Genomic DNA, 18071 nt, shown 5'->3' with positions numbered 1-18071 from the left:
TTACATTTATTTGTTAAATACTATGTTTTTCGCACTTAAACCACAAAATTCAATTCAATAAAAAAAAACAAAATCTGAAATGTTTCAGATTTTAAATTACGTCCAAAGGGGCGTTTTTTAACATTTTGTGTGTTACCTTTCTTTATTAAATATCATGTTCCTCGCACTTAAACCATAAGATCCAGTGCAACAGCAATATCGCAAAATAGTTTTAAAACGAGCATATCTTTAGAATTTCCGATACAGAGACTCACGCGCTGGAGATAAAAATGTTTTTTCTGCACAACGTTGCCATTGCTCGCTTTGAAATCCTTGAGTTTGTTAATCAAAAATTCGTCAAAGTTTTAAAAAATAGGAAATCGATCATAAAACAAATTTCAAATTTCAAATTTGGTCTTCCACATGCTCATATTCGTTGGAGGATTACGTTATTCAAAATTCGATGACTCTATGTACCGTTGTTTTATCACAATACGAGAAATATACATACATTTATGCAGATTTTTCATTATTTAATTTTTTCAAATATAATGCAGGACTCTAACATTTTGTGGCAACAGTTTGAAAAGTGAACCGACATTTATGAGTCCGACGCAAAATGCCAAAACGAAACTAATAGTCCTTCGGGATTCAAATCCCTTTGGACTAACAATATCACAAAACAATTTAAAAAAGCATACCTTTAGAATTTAAGATACAGTCACGCGAGCCGGAGATAAAAATGTTTTTTTTTCCCCCCGTGCAGTGTTGCCACTGCTCACTTTGAAATTGCTGAGTTTGTTAATCAAAAATTCGTTAAAGTTTTACAAAATATGAAACATGCAATGAAACTAATTCAAAATTTGGGCTTCCAGGTCATTCGAGTGGAGTATTATGTTTTTCAAAATTTGATGACTCTAGGTACCATTTTCTTTACAATGCGAAAAATAGGTATACATTCATGCAAATTCTTCATTATTTAATTTTTTTAAATATAATGCAAGGCGATAATGTTTGGTGGCAACAAGTTGAAAAATGATGCAGCTATTTCTAGTGATTCAACGCAAAATCCCGTTGTTCCGACTAATAGCCCTTCTGTATATCCCGTACTTTTGAATAATTTGAGTACTTTTGATTTTATCTAGTTTAGCTAATATAATTTTATAAAAATATTGAATATTTCTAATTATACGTTTCGTGATTTTAGTACAAGTTCATTTAAATCAATCACAGTAAAAAGTAAAAGAATTCTTAAGAACTCAGTTTATTGCTGTTAAATCGCTTAGTTTACTACTCGGTTACCAGATTAAATTTGAAAGTACATGTGCTCATTTGGCTATATGTTATGCGAATATTTAACACTGCAACAAGAGTTCTAAACATATACTGCTATGGTGCTTTAAGCATATTGTGATTTGGATTGAATTAAATCTACTTCGCCGACAGCGCATAAACCACAATAGAATAAATGCGTTCTTTAAAATTCACTTTAGTATTTGTTTACCACAGCGACACTCTGGCGCTAGATTCACTTAACAGTATTATATTTCGTTCATATTATAACTCATAATGCACAAAATTTATATAATTTAAAGAATAGAATTATCTAATCGTTGCCACTTGTTCTATTCAAACACTATAATAAAGCTAGAATGATGTATAAAATAAATTAAGCAAACGAAACAAAAAAGAAACATTTTTTCACACACGATTGAGTATTTCTCATTCAATTAATTCAGTTCTCACTTCGCGAGAAGGCAAAAATACATAAAAACTCAAAATATCTATATTAAAAATAACAAAGTAAATCTTAAACACTCGTTTCCTCGAAAAAATTCCAGAAAGGATTAAGCATGATTTAATTGGCAATAATAAAAGAAGGCGTTATCTTTGTTGTTGCGAAGCTAAGTTTCTCTAGATTGGCAACAAATCCACTAGTCTGCTGTTTCAAATGTAAACGAGCAATGGCCGCCATCAAAAAATTTATTAGGCTTAGCGGCACTTAAACAACTTTAAAATTGTTGATAACTCTAAAAATATTGCATACAGATTTACTAAAGGCATAAAAACCTTAACCGAAAGACGAGAACAACATAATTCAATCATTTTTAAAGGAAAAAATGTACAATTTACAAATATATAAGAGTAAAGAAACTGAGATCACTGAGCCGGGTAATAGAGTAGATATATATATATATATATAAATATTTATATACGTTTGGTGCGGACGATTGCAACCAAAATACGAGGTGCACATCTACATTTTATAGTAGTCCCATATACAAAATTTCAACGTTCTGAGGCTACTTGTTTTTGAGTTATGCGAGATACGTACGTACGTACGTACATGCGTTCGTACAGACGCCACGAAAAATTCTCTTCAGAATTCATTTTAAAGCAGTTTTATAATTTTTTTGGAGGAAAAGAGTCTTTTATTCTGTCCTTACGTACAGATATCACGCAAAAACATCGTTAAATTGCATTCGAAAGCCGTCAAAATGGATATTTTCGTTGAAATATGCTGCCTGCAACTTTTTGCGATTACAATACTTCCTTTTTACTTCGTACAAGGAAGTAAAAAGGAAGTTACTATCAAGTGTGTGCAACAGCAGAGTGATAGACTGCAAGCACAGTGAAAGCCTAAAAGGTTTTAACAAATGCTTTTGGGCGACCGTTAAAAATCTGAAACCTTTCAGTTTTTACTTATTTATTTCTTTTTTAGCCAAATGTTCAATGTTGTAGGCACAAGTACTAGGCATATTTTGCTAAACAAATTATGTTGACATGCTGTTACAAAAATTCTTGAAAGCATTCCTTATGGGTGATGCAAATTATATAGGCACGTTTAATAGAGACTATGTTTTCTTTTTTTCACATTCATCTAATGAAGTTTTGCTCAAAAGATTTAAAAGATACTCACTTCATCAGAGGATAATATCATTCAAAAGCACTTGATACAACTTTCTTACAGTCTCATACTAGAAAGATGAATTGTCTGTCTCAAAAGTCTTATAATAGAAATGGGTATTTTCATTTATCCATTATACTGATCCATTTATACTGATTATACGGATCCATTTATACTGATATATTATTTGACTAATTATTTTAACTCTTACTGTTGTCAAAGCGATGTATTCGAGGAAACATTGGATGGAAAGGGATTTAAATAAGGGATTAAATTGGGGGCCTTTCAATGTTCTTTTCAGCTGATTGAAAATGTCTTTCGAATTAATTTTGTTTCTACGATGCGCGCATAGATTATTGATTTAAAAAATTCTTTAATTTGTTGCCCGCGAAGGCAGTATACTTTTAGAAAATATTTCGGCATCTATTTTGCGTTTTGAATAACAATAATACTTTTCAACTAATTTTCTATGCAAGTTTTCAATGCAAGATTTCCGATTTTGAAAGAAGGATACAAATAACACCATTTTTGTACTAATGTTCTTTCTTATTTATTTTTTTCACAAATAATTCATCAAAAATTTCAACACTATTTCGATTCAGTGTTAGAATACCACCATTCTGTATTGCAGCTTGCTTCCTAAATGACTTTTGTAACTCTATCTTCTTGAAAACTCAACTGATATTCTGCAATTTGAAAGAACTATGGAATGGTTTTTTCATGGAAAATTCTCTTCCTGTTTTGCTTTCATGTTTTAGGTGCACTCGTTTTAGTCACGTAACTTATTCTTACAGATGACTAACAGAATATTTTTCTGCGAGTTGCTGTTTCCTATTGAAAACTTGGAAAAGCAGACAATATGTCGGTAATTTCTCAAGTTGGTTAATTAAGAGTAATGGAAGTGGAAAGCACAAAGAATTACCGGTGTGCTTCCTTAGATAGAACTTTTAGAGATAAAACGCGGCTTAAAATAAGCTATAAGATTTAGGGAGGTATTAAATCACAGCTTCTCTTTTTGAAAAAACCTGAATGAATGTGCAGTATTCCAATAATTCAAATGCGGAAAAATATTTAATAATTTAATAGCTTAATTGTAATGTTTAATATTGTTCTGAGCATTTTATTGAAACATGCAAGCACAAGTACAGTAAGACCCCGCTTAACGCGGGGGATACGTTCCATCGAAGTAGAGCGTAATGCGAAACAGCGCTAAGCGAGGCTACCTTAACATGTAAATAATGGGGTTAGGGGAAGACGGATAAAAAATGGTTAGGCATTAAATTTAATAATGTTTTTTTTAATAAAAATAAAATCAAACATTTATTTCTTACAAAAATAAAAACAATATAAACGCGTATACTTTTAAAAACAAATAAAATTCTCAGTCAGATCATTCAGTCTATTCTGGGTTTCCAATTTTCTGCCTTTTTGTTAAAAAGGCATTATGATAGATTGGCTTAATGGCATATTGCGTTCAATTTCGTCGTCAATCCATATAGACAGTCGTTTTTCCATTTCCTCTATAATGTTATTTCTAGAACGGGTAATTCTAGTTGCAGTTGCCGATGACAGTATTTTTTCTTTATTCTTAAGAATTGTCCTTATTGTTGAAGTTGCCAAAATCAATGCAGCACTAATTTGAGATTGACGTTCACCAGAATCTAATCTTCTAATCACTTGCATTTGAGTCTCCAGTGAAATGCTTTTTCTGGTTGCTTTCGTTTCTTGTTTTTTATTATCACCCATGATAAAAACTAAAGATCATAATATTTGTCATTGTATTAATCGTTATAGTATTATACAAATTTAAACTTACAATAATGTCAACAAATGTTTCAAATGATAAAAATGCGTCCACCAAGCAAGAAACACAACTACACTGTTTCGGATATGTTATTTGGAAACCTAGCCCTGCGCACAATTTCGGAGAATCCCCGGGTTGAAATAAAAGAGCGCTAAACCGAAACAGCGCTAAACGAAACAGCGTTAAGCGGGGTCTTACTGTATTACACAATGCCGATTGGAACCAAAAAAAAGGAGTGCACAACTACGTGTTACAGCAGTCCTAGTTACAAAATTTCATCGTTCTGAGATTACTCGTTTTTGAGTTATGCGAGCTACATACATACGTACGCACAGACGTCGAGAAAAAAATCTCTTTTAAATCCATTTTAAGTACATTTCCCAATCGGTTTTGGAAAAAAGAGTCCTACATTGTGTACGTACGTATAGATGTCACGAAAAAAAATCTTCGAAATTTATTCAGGACGGATATTTACATTGGAATGTGGTATCCGAAATTTTTCGCGATTACAATACTTTCTTTACTTCATACAGGGAAATAAAAATGAGGATAAAGAGGAAAGAGAATTTGCTGCTGTTGGCTAAAATAAGCATCATCATCCAAATGCATGCGAAAATAATTAAAATAATTATTTAGTTTAGTGAATTCTAACATTCATTTCTGATTTAATGAAGTTTAATCATTACCTAAAGTAAAAGTAAACAATAGAGCACGTAATGTTTTTTAAATGAGACTGTATTAAAAGCTATGTAATTAATTAAATTTTTCATCTTCATTAAGCAGTATGTATTTACTAATAGCATTCTAATTGCTTAGTTGGTATAAGTTTAGTATTTTAGTTAATTATTAAAAGACATGATTAATTTAGAGAAAAGGCAGCTCCCTTGAAATACATGAATTTTCTTATTTAGCATCTTTAAGGTTTTATTGAAAACAAATCTAAATCGAATTAAAAAAAGTCCGTTCACCATATTGTAATGTCATCGATAAACATAATTGCGGATTATGCATTTCACTAAATCAAGATGAGCTTCGAAAATATAACTATTCTTTATAAGATTCTTTAGAACAAAATTTTTTTCTGTGTGTTCTGAAAGAATTTCTTTCATAACCTTCGAATATTTCAAATATTTATAACACATATTTATATAATTTAATATATATAATAATTTATAACATGTATTTATTATAATATTTTTTTTGCATGTTATAAATTTATAATTTACGATTTATATTTTATTTATTTATAAATTTATAATTTATAACATGTATTTTTTCATGTATTGTAATTTTTATACTCATCTTTAGATGTTAGAATTTTGAAGTCACATATATTGTTACGAATTTCGTACATATGTAAATAATTTTAGCGAAATTATATGTGAAATTATAGTATTTTTATTAGCGAAATTATATGTGAAATTGTAGTATTTTGTATAAACATAATTGCTGATTATGCATTTCACTAAATCAAGATGAGTTTCGAAAACATAACTATTCTTTATAAGATTCTTTAGAACAAAATTTTTTTTCTGTGCGTTCTGAAAGAATTTCTTTCATAACCTTCGAATATTTCAAATATTTATAACACATAAAACACATATTTATATAATTTAATATATATAATAATTCATAACATGTATTTATTATAATAATTTATAACATGTTATAAATTTATAATTTATGATTTATATTTTATTTATTTATAAATTTATAATTTATAACATGTATTTTTTCATGTATTGTAATTTTTATATGCATCTTTAGATGTTAGAATTTTGAAGTGACATATATTGTTACGAATTTCGTACATATGTAAATAATTTTAGCGAAATTATATGTGAAATTGTAGTGTTTTTTTTTTTTTTTTTTTTTTTTTTTTTTTTTTTTTTGTGTGTGTAGTGAAATTGTAGTTTTTTTTTTTTTTTTTTTTTTTTTTTTTTTTTTTGTGTAATGTAACAAGAAAATCTACAGAAGCTTAGCTTAGCTGGAAAAGTAAGAAAATAGGATAAGTCAAATTGAGTAAATTTGACTTGCTCCTATATTATATATAAGCTATCTTGATCAATTGACGAGATGGCACCAAACTGGCGACGGTTGTGGGCGACTAAGATTTTTTCTCCAAATTTGGACACAAGTTGTCAAAAGTCGCCAAACTTGGCGACAATTTGGATACATTTTGGTCGGGTTCCTGTATAACTGGGCCCACCAGCGGCCGAGCGGTAATGTCGCTGAACACTGGTAGTTCGGTCCGAGGTTCGAATCCTGCGAACGGGCTGGCTGCATGGGCGTTTTCGTGGTTTTCCCCGTGTGTAACGTGTATACGAGCCAGTTTCCCTTAAAAAGTCCTCCACGAAGGCATCCCTCCCTTAAGGCAGATAGCCCTCGAGTGCTTTGCCGTAATCTAATAAACCATAAACCATCCTGTATAACTGTAACGGTTATCGCACTTGAATAACTGCAATTGATGCTATATGTAACTATAATTACATCCAGCCCTTATATGCCTTCCAGTAATCTCGAGAAGTGGAAGGTACTGGAGATATCTGCAATATATAAAATCCAACTTCTTAATCCGTATCCGTATCTGCAATATATAAAATTCAACTTCTTAATCCGTATCCGTATCTGCAATATATAAAATTCAACTTCTTAATCCGTATCCGTATCTGCAATATATAAAATTCAACTTCTTAATCCGTATCCGTATCTGCAATATATAAAATCCAACTTTTTAATCCGTATCCGCATCTGCAATATATAAAATTTTTTAGCATTATTTCTAAATTTAATTTATGCAAAATTGAGTCTCACTTCTGCCTTAATTTCATAGATATATTCCCTGGGTCCAAATGCAATCGATACTTCCATTCGCTGTGACAAGTGTTAAAGAACATGGCAGTCCATTTGCAAATTCAGAGTACAGGAATTCCGCTTCTGATACCGGGAAAAAGAGGCAAAAATGTCTTGAACATTGTTTTAAACATCAATCAAAAGTATTAAACAGGAGTGAGCAATAAAAAATTAGGAATGTAAAATGCATTTATTTTATAGCATGTGCCAAGTGTATAAATATGAAAAGCAACCTGTTTAAACTTCTTAAATGTTGCCTTCTGAATAATGTCAACACCTTTAGATTATGATTAACATATATTAAAATAAAAGATTGACTGGAAATTTTATTTACCTCTTGCGAAATACCAATATTTATAGAAACATATCGGAAAAATTAGAATATTCACCATAAGCATTTTTGACAACAAATTTTTTATGCATATCAACACGTGTAATAAATATGTTTATGAATATGCATTTATGCAGTTATACCTAAATGCAACGAATATGAAATTTTCTATTCAAGAATTATATGAAGAGTTATTTAATATTCACAAACTTTTAAAATGAAGCAAAGCAAAGTAAGAAATGGAAACAATAGACGGATTATGAAACTGAATAATGCAAAGAAGAAACTAAATTGTTTGCAAAGGTATCAAAGGAGCAGATTTATTATTCAAAAAGAAACCAAAAGGATTTCTTGAAAGTATTTGAAAGAACATAAATCAGGTACTACGGCTGTTTATTTCGTATGTTTATTTGAATAAACCTTTCCTTTAAATCAGTTCTAAATTGTCTAACGTTTGCAGTTACTGTATCAGGCACTACTTCTCGGTAATCAATAAAAGACTTTTCACTGTACATTGCCTTTAATTAGTCATCATTTGATGCAGTAAACATGAAAAGATTGTGAAACAAGCAGCGATATATTCTTCCAAAAAAAAAAAAAAAAAATTACTCAACGTCTGGTATGCGATTAATCAATGATGTCTGTTTGCAAGCAACTCTCTACAGTGGATGTCTGTGTACGATCTGAACAATACTGATGCGGCGGAACAATTAAATATAATGAAAACATTATTCTCTTATGCATTCATTCTAGTAGTCCTTTCTCTTAACTGTGGAGTAGATTCTTAGTTTCTAGAAAAAAATGGCATTTGTTAATTCTGCCGAGGCAATATTTTCCTAATCTTCTTTTACTGTTTTCAGTCATAAATTTCTTTTAATTGACGAACAGATGCTGACGCCCGATTTATAGCTTTTTCCTGAGAGAGTTTGGAATATTTTACAGTATGTGGATAAAGTTTGCAATAAAAGTTTATTTATGTTCTTTTCGGGTATTTAAATGAATGGCTTTCGGTCGAAGTCCTAATTCTTAGAACCAGAAATTTAAAAAAAATTATTTAATTTTTAGCCCAAAGGAGTAATTTACCCGGAAGAGCTATTAATTTCATTTTGGCATTTTGCGTTGTGCACTATAAAACGGCGTTTCCCTTTTTAAATTGTTGCCACCAAATATTACAGCACTGCATTATATTTAAAGAAATTAAATGATGAAAAATCTGAATGAATATAGGTATACTTCTCGCATTGTGAAAAAACAGCGGTACCTAGAGACATTAAATTTTGAATGCTTTAGTCCTCCACTCGCATATTGGCATCTGGAAGCCCAAATTTTGAATATGGAATTTCTTTTGTTACCTATTTCATATTTTGTAAATCATTTATGAGTTTTTGATTAAGAAACTCAACGATTTCGAAGCGAGCAATGGCCACACTGTACGAAAAAAAAATTATCTCCAGCCCGTGAGACTGTCTATCGGAAATTCTAAACATATGCTGGTTTTAAATATTTTGTGATATTGCTGTTGAATCGAATTTTATGGTTTAAGTGCAAAGAAAGTGGTATTTAATAAATAAAGGTTATACAGAAAACGTTAAAGAAACACACCTTTGGGCGTAATATACAATCTGAAACCTTTCAGATTCTTTACTTTTTTATTTAATAATCTAATTGCGGGAACTTTCCTATTCAACATTACATAATACAGCTGCTTTCTGAAATAGTAATCAGAAAGTTTGTGTTGCCACATATATTTTTATAATTTAATCCGCTTTGTGACAAAATATTTCGTCATGTTTCCACCTTGCGCGCACAGTTTAAAACATTTTGCTGCATAATTTAATTCCATATTTAATATATAGCTTTTATAACATTTGGAAACGACTGTGAACCAAAAATTCTAAGAATTTCATGTTAAATTTTTATTTTATTTCGAGTTGAGTTTATAAAATGTAATTTATTAAAAAATTTTTTAATGTTTTCGTCCATAAAATTTTTCGATATTAAAATATTCATCAGATTGTTGGTTCAGTTAGAAAATAGTGCCCATATAAAGAATTCCGTCAAATTTCAAGTACGTACCATTAGCCATTTTTAAAATATCATGCGCGCAAGGTGGAAACATGGCGAAATATTTTGTCACGAAGAGGATTAAATTACAAAAATATTTGTGGCAACACAAACTTTCTGGTTATCAATTTCCAAAGCAGCTACATTATGTAGTCAGCTGTAAAAGATTGGAAGTAATTGCTTTTAAAATAAATAAAATATCCCAATTCTTGCAACAGTCACATATTCGAAGATCATGAGGTGTTTAAGGTGTACGAGTCCCCTTAAATGATGCAAATGGAACGAAGCAAAAATTTTAAAAGGTTCAGATTTTAACGAACGCCTCAAAGGATTTGTTATGTTTTGTGCGTTTTCGTGGAGCTCGCAGTCTAGCAATCTGCTATTGCACTCACTTCTGCTAACCCATTTTGTTTTGTCTTTTTAGCTTTGTTACTACGCACTACATTCTTGCCACTTACGCCATGTACAGTTAAACAGCAAAAATTTTAAAAGCAGCGAACCAGTATAAAGTAAGTTTCCACATGGCGCGCACAGTTTAAAACATTCTGTTGCATAATTTAAGTCCATATTTAGTATATAGCTTTTATAACATTTGGAAACTACTGTGAACCTAAAATTCTAAGAATTTCATGTTAAATTTTTATTTTATTTAGAGTTGAGTTTATAAAATGTATTTTATTAAAAAAAATCTGTAATATTTTCGCGCATAAATTTTTTTAATACTAAAATATTCATCAAATTTTTGGTTCAGTTAGAAAATAGTGCCCATATAAAGAATTCCATTAAATTTCAAGTACGTATCATTAGCCATTTTTAAAATATCATGCGCAAAAGGTGGAAACATGACGTAAAAGTTTGTCACAAAGCGGATTAAATTACAAAAATACTTGTGGCAACACACACCTTCTGGTTACTAGTTTCTAAAGCAACTATATTATGCAGTCAGCTGTAAAAAGTTGGAAGTAATTGCTTTTAAAATAAATAAAATATCCCAATTCTTGCAACAGTCACATATTCGAAGATCATAAGGGGTTTAAGGTGTATCAGCCCCCCTTTAAAAGGGGAAGTATATAAGGTATTTCTCCCGCCTCCTTAGCATGTCTTCGTAGTGTAAAGATCAGCATGCGCGACGCGTATTCGAGAGGTCCGTGGTTCGAGTCCCGGCGAAGGCACTGCTCATTTTTCATTTCTACTGCTTCCGAAATAACCTAATGTCTACATCCTAAAAAGAAAACTCTAGGACATATGAGCCAAACCAATAGTTCTGTTACAACAGAAATATGTCGTAAAATATCAAAGTTGAATGTGCTTACATAGAACTTACAAACACGGTACGCAGTGACAGAAGTGTAAATAAATATGAAGCAGATGTTAACTAAATAAAGTTTATTCCGGTACATAGCCATTATATTGTAATAATTCTAAATGAATGTTCTTATTAAAATTGTGATTTGAGCTGCACAGACCTCCTTGAATTGAGTCAGTTTAAAATCCCTATTTAGTACGTATTTAGTACCATATATACATTTAGTACTTGTTTAGTACCATATGTCTCAAAAATTTGATAAATGAGACAAAAGTAATAAGCTGTCGCATTTACTCCCAAGTTTTTGTTCCACTTGGAAAATTTTCGTAATTTATTTATTATTCCAAATGCGTTAGACAAGAAGGGCTGTTAGTCTCAAAACGGGATTTTGCATTGAATGACTAAAAAATCCTAATTCACGTTTCAAATTGTTGCCACCAAATACTATCACCCTCTGTTATATTTAAAGAAATTAAATAATAAATTGTCTGCATGAACGTATGTATGTTTCTTGCATTGCGGAAAAACAACGGTACCTACAGCCATCAAATTTTGAACAACGTAGCCCTCCACTTAAATATGAGCACCTGGAAGTCTGAATTGGGAATGTGTAATTATTGTCTACTTCTATTTGGTTTAATTGTCTATTTCATATTTTGTAAAACCTTAAAGAATTTTTCATTAAAAAACTCAACGACTTCAAAGCGAGCAGTGACAACTCTGTACGGAATGAAACAACTTTATCTCCAACTTTATCTTTATAAAGACATGCTGTTGTTAAACACATTCAGCCGAATAAAATAAGTAATAAAAATAAATAAAAAAATGTTAAATAAAAATAAATAAGTAAATAAATAATAAAATAAATAGAAATAAATGAAAAAAAGAATAAAATAAATAAAAAAAGACCCCCGTTTGAGAGTAACATAAAATCTGAAAACGTTCATATTTTTTTGTGTAAGTGAAGAATTACTTAAATACATTAAAATTACATTTGAAATAAATAGAGATTAAAAATTTCATATTTAGCTGTCAATACCATTAAATTACGAATTTAACAAACAGAAATTTCTCTCAAATCCCCACGTTTACATTTCAAACAGAAAACATAAATATAAATTAGAAATTTTAACTTTGCATTATTATTACTGCCGTTTATGTACGTTTGGACAAATATTTAGTACATAAAATTTTAAAATTAGTAAAAAAAGATATTTTTGTTAAAATCGTTTTATTTTAGTCAAGCAAAATAAAAATTAATGTTTAGTAGCAGCTTTCTGAACACGCGCATGCAATTTGAAATTGAGAGGACTACCATTCATTTGGAAATATGCCCTCACGTTATATGCGAATCTTGCATAGCACAGAATATTATAAATTATAATGGAATAATTTGTGATTTTAGGGGTTTATCGGGGTCATTAAATGTACAGACTAGGAAGCGTAATACCTTACCTTTGAACTTTCAGAATTCCAAGCTATGCAGAATTACATTTAATTTAACTTTGGCTGAATTTACTGTCTATATGGAATCACCAAGCTTGACACACCTTTTCCTCCCCCCTTCCGCTTTAAAGAGATCTAATAACTGTCCAAATAGCCAGACAGTGCGGCTCTGACGAATCTCTAATTGCACTAGCTTATCTTCTCAGAATGGAGTAATTATTTATTAAGTGGTAAAATCAGGTGTTAAGGGTGAGGATTTCCCAAGTCTCGGCATTTGACGTTAGGCTTAAATGTCAGCATACCCTTTGCGAAGGTTTCGAATCATTTTCAAGAGATTTCGAATACGTTAATAGAAGTTCTTACTTCACACTACCCAGGCAGCATACATTCGAAAACTGCCAGCGTAAAACACTTAAAAAATGTGAAACTTAAACGTAAATCATAAAATATGTCAGGAAAGAAATAGCAGATACTAGAGGAAGTATTCGACGCCAATTAAGTTAGATAGAGAGCAATTCATTATTTTACTCATGGCATCATTTGAAAATTCTTATAATAGTATATTACACTTCACAAGAAATATGATGCGTCATTGTAATAAACAATAATGTAATTTTCTTTATTACATTATTGTTATTACATTATTGTTTATTTCATTATTGTTTATTACAATGTATTAAAATGTAATAAACAATAATTTTGTAATAAACAATAATGCAACAATTGTAATGCATAAAAAATGCCAAAGAAACAAGTAATATTCAATACATGAATATTACTTGTTTCTATATAATATCATGAATATACCACAACTGAGTACGTAATCATAGAATCAATATGGTATACATACCCATATGAATTGCCATTTGGATCAGCAAAAATAAAAACAAATACATCATTACTTTCAGCAAAATGAATTATTTTAAACAATATGGAATCCACATAAAAATTTCGGTAAAAAATAAACTAATTCTCTCTCATTATATCAGCAACAATGACACGCTGTTTTTAATGATTTTCGTTTTTCTAATCAAATGGTCATGAAAGCTTAAGTTCCATCCAATATTTCACCTACATACAACATTATTCGATTAAATGTTGCAAAACATTGATCATAATTGATCAGAAATCAATAACGCGAGCAAACAAATAGGCAAACAGACATTCTTCTTTTATATGTATAGATTTTGTAAAACTTAGAAATTTTTTATTAACAAACTGTATGATTTAAAAGCGAGCGGTAGCAGCACTTTACAAAATAAAGCATTTTTATCTCCAACGCGTGGGACTGTTGCCACTCAGAAAAAATGAGTGCAAAAATTAATGTTTTCGGAGTTTTTAATTAATATCTCAGCTGATTAAAATCGTGCGAAGATGGGAATAGTTGAAATGGCTTCCCACGAATTTTTGGAATCAGGAATAAGGTATTTAATCTTTGGCGACGCTATTTTTATTTCATCGTAAAACTTACAATTTTTTATTAACAAAGGCTTAGTATTTGAAAGTGATCAGTGGCAACAACTTTCGAAATAAAGCAGACTTTCATCTCGAGCTTGCGGGAATGTTGCCACTAGGAAAAATGAGGGCGAAAATTATCCTTTTTCCGAGACTTTAATTAATATCTCTCATTTTAGCTACTTTTTTTGGAAAAAGTGGATATTTTCTATGACCGAGAAAAGAATCGTAGAAAAGTTGGCGACTATAGCTATAGTAGTGACTGAGTTATTAGAGGATAAATATACACACTTTCTTCCTTATTATAGATTTAGGAATATCGGTGTGAACTTTGTATTAAGATAGCTAATTTTAGTAGAATTGTAATTAAAGCTCTTGTATTTTCCCGTGCAATGCAGCGCAAGACGAATTTTAAGAGAAAACTATGCCGGAAAATTAAAAATACAGAAGTGCATTTAACATTGAGTAAAATTTTATCTCGGTAATTTATGTTTAAATTGAATAAATGCAAGACCACTGTGTTAGCTATAACCGTAATTACATGCTCTTTTTGCTTTCCAGAAATCTCAAAAAGAAGAATTTGCTAGAAAGTCCGTTAAAAACTATTTAAGGCCGAAGAAAGACCGTTTCAGTTAATGTCATGAAGCTGGTTGGGTTACACCTTCCAAAGTCTCTAAGAAGTTACCGGTACAGAATTCTCCTCCTGTGCCTGCTGAAATTCCTCTCAAGAATATTACCTATCCGAATGCAATTTCTACAAAAAATGCTTTCGAAGTCTTAGATGCATATACTGTTTCTGAAACTACAATGAACTCTAATAAGGAACCTCCTACCACCGAGGAGAACCAATCAGAATTCAAAGATCAAGGATCAAGGAAGTTAATTTACGAAGTGCGCTAGGCTAGGCCTTTAACTCCACATCATCAGAGATGAAATAATTACATCAAAAGAGGGGTTCATCTATTAAGGGAAAATTTTGAAGCCAAATTATAAAAATAAAAGCTTTTCAGATAATGCCTTTCGCATGAGAAAAAAGGTAAACTCTTAGAAAGTCTTTAAATTATATTTCGTGTTTAAAAAGGAATAAATTTTGAGAGAGGAGTCAACATTCAAAAAATTTTGAAAAGAATAAAAAGGTGCAAGACATTTCCTTCATTCTTGATATCACCAGCAAAATAAAATCCTTAGGACAAGCAATCCGGAGAGTTGGGCAAAAAGGGCTGGGGGGGGGGTAACCCGTTGGGCGGGTTCCAGTAGCAGTTCAGTGTGATACAGCTGATGAAGGAGAAAATTTTTGATCGCTATTTAGTGCGACGTTTAAAGGCCCCCTTAGGGGGGTCGAAAGCAACCCGTTTCAATCAGAATTTAATACAGCCTGCGCTGCTAACCAATCCGAAGTTATCAACGCTGCAGTTAAAAAATATAGCCACTGATCATTTGTCCTCAACCAGAGGTTTCATGGAAAGACATAAGCAGCCTTTTTAAACAACATGGTGTAAAAGGATTTATTTCATGATATAGACACAGATATATATGTAAATATGGTTACGGTTTTTGTATTGAATTTGCTATTTTTAAATAGAATTTGTTATTAAATTGTTTGATTTCCCCGTGCAATGCTGCACGCGACTTATTTGATAAGAAAACTGCGCCGGAAAAATGAAAAATACAGGAACACACGCCTTTAATAAATAGATGTTGCGTAATTGTACGCTTTTTCTTTTCGAGAAAATACCAGGATGTGCTCGTGCGTGATTTAAAAAGCTTATAAAAGGAGGAAAACATCTCAATTCAGTTGTTGTTTCATGAGTTTGTTTAGAAAACTGTTGTGGTTTACTTGCCAGCTCGTGGAATTTGCGGTCAAATCGGGCTAACTTTCCCTATTTTGAATTAGCTCTGTTGAACGTTTTTAGTAGTTTGAAAGGTACCTACTGTCAGATATTGCACGAATATCTGAGGATATTTAGGAATTTTGTTTTATTTGTTGTAATAATAATAAATTTTTATTCGCTTTTCATCGGACTTCAATTTATTACGAACCCGTATGCACGCAACACTTTTTGGTATCAGAAGTGGGTTTTAACGTCAATAACAAGAGCGATGGAAAAACAATTAAGGCAGTTGATATCAGCCTTTACCTCATTTAAAGAGGAAATGAAAGCGGGACAGGAATTCGTTAGAGATGAGATGAATTTGGGCCACCAATATCCGTTAAGGACCAGACGAAAGCCGTTCGAGAAAAGATCGAAGCAGGTCAAGAGGAAATGAAAAGAGAAATTACCTGCGTAATAGATAATAAATTCTAGACTATAGAAAACAGAACAGACGCTGTCGAAAATAAGGTCGGACAAATTGAAGAAAAGGTTTCTTCTGTAAAAGATCAAATTGAAGAAAGAGTTTCTTCGGTAAAAGAAGAAATAAAAGAAAGAGTTTTTTCTGTAAAAGAACATATAGAAGAGAAAGTTTCTGCCGTGGAACAACAAATTGATGACAAGGTTTTCGCAGTCGCTAAAGAATTTGATACCCTAAAGAAATTCGTAAAGACGGCATAGAGCAATTCTGATGTTTTTAAATTTTTACCCATGCCAGCTTGTCCTTCCCTGATGTTATCCACATATGATGGGAAGACTTCTTGGCAAGTGTATAAGACACAGTTTTCTATAATGGTGGAAGCAACTGGATAGGATCCTCAAGCTAAAGCCTGTCATCTCGCCGTTTCTTTGAGAGCAGACGCAGAGGATATCCTTCAGACTCTTCCCTCCCAAAAAGGTTAGATTTCGAAGCTCTGTCCGGCCGTTGGAGCTGCGCTTTGGGGAGAAGTGTTTAAAAGACTACAGCAGGCTTCAATTAAGACGAAAATCATTAAAAACTGCGTGCCATTGTTGCTGGTAGATTGAGAGAGAATTAGTTATTTTTCTATCGAAATTTTTCATGTGGGTTCCATATCGTATCAGCCTGAAAACTGTACGTCTAACGAATCGTATTTTTTGCATCGTTATTAGAGAAGGATTACAGCATGTTGTTCTCTCTCTTGTTAAATACACTCTCAATCTAACTTGAGCACTAATCTAACTTGAACACTTAACACTAATCTAATCTTACTCAATCTAACTCAATCTCAATCTAACTGGCATCGGGTACTTCGGCTAGTGTATATTTAAATAATGGTAATTCGACATAAGTGAAAGATAATTTGAAGATATAACTACATTTCAAAATACAGAACCGTTTCAGTTACTGTACTGTTTAAATTGCTATTCAAGTTACTGTAGTGTTTAAGTTATTGTATATTACTGTTTATAAAAAAATTTAATAATAAATATTTTGTTTTAAAAGATATAAATGGATATGGAATGGATTCCTTTCTGTCATCGTATCTGGAATTAACAGTATTCAACCAGGATTACAAGAGAGCATTTTATTTTTATAACTTTCACCTTGATTGTATATTTTTTTTAAATATAAAACAAAGCTTCTGAAGAAAATTTTGAAGAAAATTGCTGAAGCGATCGTACCGAAATAAGGCTCTAGGAACAGAAGTCAATTTAAATTTCAGCCGAGTTAGATTCCACACATTATGGACAAAGTGGTACAGCTTTTAAATATGGGACAGGGTGTTAGGTACAGAATATGAGACAGAGAGTGAGGTACAGAATATGAGACAGAGAGTTAGATACAGAATATGGGACAGAGAGTTAGGCCTTACTTTGAATTTCTTTAATTTCAATATTTAAATATTACTACACAGCATATTTTTCAGTTCTTGTAAAATGTGTGTGTTCAGTCTAATCATGATAAAATGAGTAGCATTGTAAATAGCTGGATCTCGAATAGCAAATTCTGCAATGAAGTTTGGAAGATTTCTAGGGCAACAATAAATTCCTGAAAAAATTTCCCCAATTAAGATTTATTCTACACAGTAAAT

This window comes from Stegodyphus dumicola, chromosome 11, assembly GCF_044657685.1.
Source record: "Stegodyphus dumicola isolate Sdum_Otavi_A_Nest chromosome 11, ASM4465768v1".
Lineage (NCBI taxonomy): Eukaryota > Metazoa > Arthropoda > Arachnida > Araneae > Eresidae > Stegodyphus > Stegodyphus dumicola.
Note: the sequence above shows the minus strand (reverse complement) of the source record.